The sequence below is a fragment of the Octopus bimaculoides genome, chromosome 3 (genome assembly GCF_046866305.1).
Source record: "Octopus bimaculoides isolate indiv1 chromosome 3, ASM4686630v1, whole genome shotgun sequence".
Classification (NCBI taxonomy): domain Eukaryota; kingdom Metazoa; phylum Mollusca; class Cephalopoda; order Octopoda; family Octopodidae; genus Octopus; species Octopus bimaculoides.
This window is the reverse complement of record NC_142930.1, coordinates 105561182-105568681: the sequence shown is the minus strand read 5'-3', so window position 1 is coordinate 105568681 and position 7500 is coordinate 105561182.

Here is a 7500-nt window from a genome sequence, read left to right as displayed (position 1 = left end):
TATATATATATATATATATATATATATATATATATATATATATATATAGATAGATAGATAGATAGATAGATAGATAGATAGACAGATAGATAGATAGATAGATAGATAGGATCCTTTACGTTTTCTCCTAAACAACTTATTTTATCAGAATTTTATTTGAAAATTTTCGAAAAATTTACTTGATCTCATTTTCCCTGCCGATGACGAAATCTCATTCATGTTTTCGAAACAATTAATAATAAAGAAGCAAGAAGCATTTGAAGGTACGTATTTTTAGCCAATGAATTTTAGCTAGTCTCCTCTCAGTAGAAGTCGAAATTATCATGCTAACGTTATTGTATCGTTGTTTATCCATACTGCTGGGTGAAGGAATTGACAAATATTAGGTTTTATAGGAAGGAAATTAAGATTAAGGCCACTACTAAGGTCGATGTAAGCGACTAACCCAGAATTTTCCAGCCTTATACCTACATTAGGAAGGATTATGTTCTTATATTTCTTTTCTTGCATCTCTTTCTATCTTGACAAACTTCATTCGGTTTTTCGAATGATAGTCAACTATTTTTCACTAAATGAAAAACAAAAGAGTGTTTGTGGGAAAGAGCTGTTGTTCCCTATAACTTTGTGGAAAGGAGTTTACTTCCTCTAAACCCTTTGTTTTCTTACTGGATTCTATTGTGCTGTTGTGCTCGTAATGCCTTTTCCCCAAAAAACGTAAACTGATGATTTATAATAACAACGTCTCTACGTCTTCCTTTCTTCTTCGTAGTTTTTGTTGAAATCCTATAGAGATACACAAATTATATTGGTTTCTAATTTTGGCACAAGGCCAGTAATTTCGGGGGAAGGTCAGTAAGTCGATTAAATCGACTTCAATGCTCAACTGGTACTTCTTTTATTGACTCCGAAAGGATGAAAGGCAAAGTCGACCTCACCGGAATTTGAACTCAAATCCTAGTGATGAACGAAATACCGCTAAACATTTTGTCTGATGTGTTAATGAATGTGAATTACAAATGTGAATTATATTGGAATGCACTTCACATATATGAAACACTCTGGTTTATAAACACAAAAATTCTCAATTTCACCCCCTCCCCCCAAAAAAACATTTATATGATAAGTCTAGTTTTCACTAATAAACTACAGACGTGCCTTATCTTCTGTTCCTCTCTTTTCCTGTAGTAACCACAATGCTTTCTGCTTCTCCGTCTGAGCCAGCAAATCTAATGCATTCATGCCCAGAAATTATCCATGTTAAGCTCTAAATTAATCTGCTGAAGTCATAAGCTATTAAAGAACGAACATTTAAGAAAAATAAAATAGTTTAAAACGGATATGATTACTTTCTGCTATATAGGAAAGTTTTCAGTTGAATTATTTAAATACGTATTCTCCATTAATGAAAGTTAGCATAGCTAGTTCTCCTACATTGACTTCTTAATGTTTCCAATCAGTTAATTCCAACAAATTGCGACGGAAGCTGTAACGAGAAATGTTAATTTGGTTTTACAGTGATTTACTGTCTAAAGGTCAATAGATGAACAATTACCGATCTTCGTGAAATATATAATTAGTCTCACCGTTGAAATAAGTTTGCAGTAGAGTCTATATAACACTGGCATCCTACACTAACTTGTTCTATTTTAAAGAGATATCAATATGTATCAGGAAATTGATCTTTGTCCGAAAACAGAATCGATAATAATTCATCTAGGAACAAAGTATACTGTTAACTGTTCAATTATACTGGTAAATTGTTGCTTTTGGTTGAATATCATATCTTGGAATTTTCATTTTTGTTTAATTTATTAACCGAAATCGTTTATAGTACTGCAGCCGCGGCATAAAAAGTGGAGCAGAAATTAAACTAAGGTAATTAAGTAGGTTTAAGCATGAATAATGTAACAAACATTAAAAGGCTTGATTGGTTGAATCGTTTGAACATGAAAAAAATACTTCGTAGTATCTGTTAAAACTCTTTGTGTTTTATGTTCGAATCCCACAGTGGTCAACTTTGCCTTTCATCTCTCAAGGGTCAATCAAATCAAGTACTGAAATCAATGTAATTTATTAGATCATTCCCTTTGTACCTAAATTAGAAATAACTATTTCCGTAATTTCGAAGGAGAAAAACTCTGAACGTGTTTTGGTCTTCTTATTACTGAGCTGGCAAAACCGTTCGAGCGTCGAAAATATTGTTTTGTGATATATATCCCTGCTCTTTTCATTATGAACTGAAATCTTGCTGAGATCAACTTTGCTTTCTATGCTTTCAGAGTCCATGTAATAAAGCACCAGTCTAAATTCTGGGTTTGGTGATATCACCTAACCCGCTCAGAGTCTATATAACACTGGCATCCTACACTAACTTCTTGTTCTATTTTAAAGTGATATCAATATGTGTCACGAAATTGATCTTCGTCTTGTGTTCAACTCAAAACCCTCATTACTACATCAATGAAGTTTATATTTTCACCGAAGTAATGATGGCAGGATTAGTACGCAAGTAGAAACTTTCTACAGAGTGAGCAGACAATAGGAGAAATATTCAAGAGGATAAGTCCCCTCATCCAAGTGTTTTAGCTCATTAGTTCCCAGCACTTTGTGGAAGGCGAGCCCACCTAGATCATGATCCTCCAGCTATATTCAAAATCCTGCTTTTAGCGGGCATTTAACCCAGCACCTTCAAATGGTCTTATTTCCCTGAAGGGTGGTGTATACCACTCGGCCACTAATACCAGGAAAAGAACTTGCTATTCTCTGTTTAACGGTTTGTAGTATTCTATTTCAGCTCCAGCTTTTCTCTACTGTTTGTGTCAAGTGTTTAATCGTCATTTTTGTGGTCATTGATTCCGTGCTGGCAAATGACGGCTGTAACAAACTCACGTGCACCAACTTGTACTACTTATACCGTGCAACGGTACCCCGCTTTTGTCAGCTCTTCTAATACTTCATTCTTTCTACTGGAGTTGTTCACTTGGCTCTCCGCAGAGACCGTCAGCTCGACCAAGATTTTCTTTAGCTTCTGCTGTGACATCTAAGACAGTCAGTTACCAGTATTTAGCATAGGCTATTATACTGATCTGACCATTCTGTCTTTGGAGCATTCTAAAATCACTTGAAGTCTCGTCTTCCCTGCTTTGTAAAGTTGACTTAAGTGGCAGCTTCAGTTTTGCCTGTCAGCATTATAGAGTGACATTAGATAGTACAGGAAGTACAGAAAGCCATTTCCAGATGAATTTGTTAATCTTTACTCCCATTGCTTCATAAGTTCGTGGCAAATTCATATATAAGTAGTAGCTACAACACTGGCATAACAATATATTGTTCTTCCTCAGCATTTGACAACGGTCAATCTTCTTGAGACATTCTTCTGTTGTTTGAGCGGACTTTTTCACCTGTTTGTTATCTTTCAAAGTTTCATTGCATCATTTCCCCCAGACTTTTCATGAGCTGATAATGTACTGTACTTACTGAAGTAATGATCATGCAAGAGTTGAATAGACGATAGGCATCGTTTAGAAAATAACTTAGAATATGAGAACCAATACACGAATCTTGGATAAATAATCAGTGTAAAGGCTAAAAATCAGACCAAAGAAATTGAACTACGAATACAATTAGGCTGGGCAGCGTTTGGTAAATTGAATCACATCATGAGCAATATCTTGCCTATGTTACCACAGCATCGCCTGTTTTGGCACTGTTATTCTATATATCGCTGGCCAATAGATACGCTTACTTCATCGACAAAGAAAAGGGGGAAGCTCCAATGAAGGAGTTCTTCGCCTCGAAACACAAGAACCGGTATCAGCGTGAAATTAAAGGACTGGGTGAAAGGTGGCTTCAAGCGGTTCAACAAGATTGCCTCTATTTTGAATGCTAGGCTGCTTATGTTGTAACCAATACTAGGTTGTAACCAATGCTAGGCTGCTTTTGTTGCAGCGAATAAGTTGAGAAAATATTACAAAACTTTTGACTCAACATAATCTACTCCAAAATGGAAATCTAAATATAACTATTGCTGGTGTATGCTCCTACAATGTCAAAGTGGAGAATAGGGATGTCTATGACAACCGATACACACACACACACACATACATACATACATACATATATATATATATATATATATATATATATATATATATATATATATATATATATATATATATATATATATATATATATATACACGCACGCACACAAACATATACATATGTACACATCAGAACATTAAGTTACCGCTAACTAGTTTAATAATTACTAACGTGAAGCCTAATTACTCCGACACATTAATGAAGGTTATGCTTCGTTAAATTCATAAAAGACTGAAGTATATCTGCCGAATTGGTGCCTATAGCGAAATAACTGAAACAATGTTAACCTTTGACTGTTTTTTTTGTTTTTTTTTCTGTTTCCCCACTGCATAATTATTAATAGCTCGAAGTCTTAGCGGTCTCAAAATTAACAACATTGACACTAACTTAACTATTACTTTTCATGCAAATTCCATCTCTGAGCTATTTAACAAGCATAATCTAATTATGTAGTAAGTTCAATAACGCATTTATCTTATAAGAGCTCAGTTGATGACTTCGTTCAATGTGCAGTATGTCTAGCACATATCTGACCGTCAATATTCGTAACTCTGTAAATTGTTTTCTACAGGTCCTTTGAAATTGTCACTGAAGGCAAACAGTTCACATGGTAAATGTTTATGATGTGTGTGTGTGTGTTTATCTATTTGTCTTTGTTTATGTATTTGTCTTGAAAGATTCCTGATAGGAAATCGTGTCTTGAAAAAGATATTGCTAAATTTGGGGATGGTCATTTTTGGAGGTCAATAAACACACGCACTCTCTATTTGATCTTCACTTTAGTTTCATTTATTATTATTTGTTTTTTTTGTCAGTAATTTCGTCACAGACTTTGTGACCTCTTCAATGACTTTCTAATCTTCTTGTGCCCTTTTCTCCGCTCGTCATGTCTATCCCATTTTGTATCTCTGTTGTATGTATCCCTATCTGCGCATGCGTTTACGTCTGCATCTGCGTATATGTTTACATGTTGGGTATGTGTATACAGGTTAGGTTTTTATATTGCTCTCTTTGCATCCGTGTATAAGGCTATTTCTCAGCTGATACTGTTCCCGCTGTTGTTATTGTTGCTGTTGTTGTTGCTGCTGCTGCTACTTCTTGTTGTTTTTGATTATGTTGCCTTACGGATTCGGCAGAGAGTGGGGCACATGTCATTCTGCTTTTAGTTACATCTATTTATATTCCGAGTTTAAAGCCGCCGCACTGAAGAAACTAGAGTTGTTGAGGGACATCCTGCTCAGATGCATTAGATACATATCAACAAATGATTTTACAATTGGTGTTTCGCTACCACGAAAATAAAGTATAACGGCACCATACCGAAGGGACACGATATGGTAACGAGAGCACACACACACGCACACACACACACACACACATATCAGATTAAAGCACCTTTTCTTTAAATTCTTATGGAAAGAACGCTTTCAACTGGTCAGTTTTCAACCTGCTGGTAACACCCCACCACACATACTCTCAGGGCTCTACACACCGTAGCTGAAAATGCGCAGACATATTCTGAGATATCGCTGCAGGATCGTGTCTGTGTATGGTTTTCATGTCAAACACCTTTCGCAGCTGGTTTCTTTGAAGGAGCTGTAATCTTAGGTGAAGCGAGAATCAAGATTTGTCGCCTAGCTTCTATAATCTTATCAAACACTCACAGTTCTCCATATGCCAAGCAATACCATCCCTGGTGCGTCAGTATCTGCATTCTGCAGATTAGGGGTAAGCAAGAACAGTGAAGTTCTCGAGGAGACTCTAGGCATCAATGAAGTTGAAGCGAAATTCCAGAAACCACAAGCCGATTCGGGATAAACTTTAGAAGTATGTAAGCGCCATTCACTTGGGTTTTTCGATGCACATATATAGGAATGAAACGGCTCTATATACTTCCGGACAATGACCAAGAATTAACGACTGGTAGAACAATTTTGAACAGCTTTCGTTATATTATAGGAAAAATACTGTTATTAGCCGAGTGTATTTCAAGGATCACTCTTTTCTTTCGGTCGTGAAGGGTGTGTAGTATTCATTTTTCTGGTGACAGTTACCAAAGAGGTTGCATGGGGAACAAGATGACTGCCGAAAAACAGGTTCCTCATTGATTAAGCCCACTTAGAGAGGAATATAAGTCTGGTACTGCCCTCTTGTATATCTACCTAAAGCACAGGAAGTCGGATGAAAATGGAAAGTTGTGGTCCACCTGAATGAGCATACTCGCAATATATGTCTGGGAAACTCAACTGTGTGAGGTCAGTTGGAATCTAAGGGGATCTCTGTTTTATACAAGTTATCAGCTTCCTAATCATAATGTCTTACGGTAAACAGGGCTTGTTTACCGTAAACAGGATTTGTTTACCATTCTGAGTTCAAATGATGCCGAGGTCAACTAAGCCTTTGATTCTTCTGGAATCGATAAAATAAAGTATCATTCAAGTACTGAAGTCGATGTGATGGATCATGCTCCCGACCTCCTCGCAAATTCAAACCTTATATCAAGTGTGGAAATAAACATTACCACCAAAGAATTAAAAAATTAAAAATACTCCTAAAATCATAATTATTCTCTTGCTCCCCCTGCATCTCCGCTCCTCCTCCTCCACCTCCTCCTTTTCCTCCTTCTTCTCCTTCTTCTCCTTCTCCTCCTCCTCCTCCTCCTCCTCCTCCTCATCATCATCATCGTCACTGTCACCGTAACCATGATCATCATTGCCACCATCATCATAAGTATCACCTCTATTCCCAACTTTACCCTCATCATCTGTATCATCGCCGAGGTAACCTGTGCTTGATCGCTTGATTTGCAAGAAATAACAACCGGATCTTCAAATCGCACTCAACAAATTTAAGAACATATTGAAGAATGCGATGACGGGATGATAATGACTAAAACACGTTTTGTCATAAATTTGCTTGATCAAGACTTACCGGTGTTTAAATCAACCCCCATCATCATCATCATCATTAACATCATCATCATCATGAACACCACAACAACCACAATCATCACAGCTATATCATTTTCTAAATTAAACACAAAAGAGAGATCTGATAGAATCGGTAAGAACTGAACGCGCAAAACCTAAATAAGAAGAGAAGCAGTCAATACTAAAGGAAAGAACTGGTGAAATCGGAAGATATTAAGAAACAAACAAATAACAAATATTCTTCAAAATCAAGAACGAAATGTCATTAATATTGGTCTATTTACTTTCTTGTGCCTTCGATTCGTATAATCATTTAAAACTTTCTATAAGGAAACAGTTCACATTTTGAACGTGGTTTGTAAAAGCCTTGAAGTTAGGATTTGCGTGATGAATGGATCCATAATGGTATCTTGCAAGTTCTTCTAATAAATAGAAAACTGAGAAATTTTGTAAATATAAAATGTGGC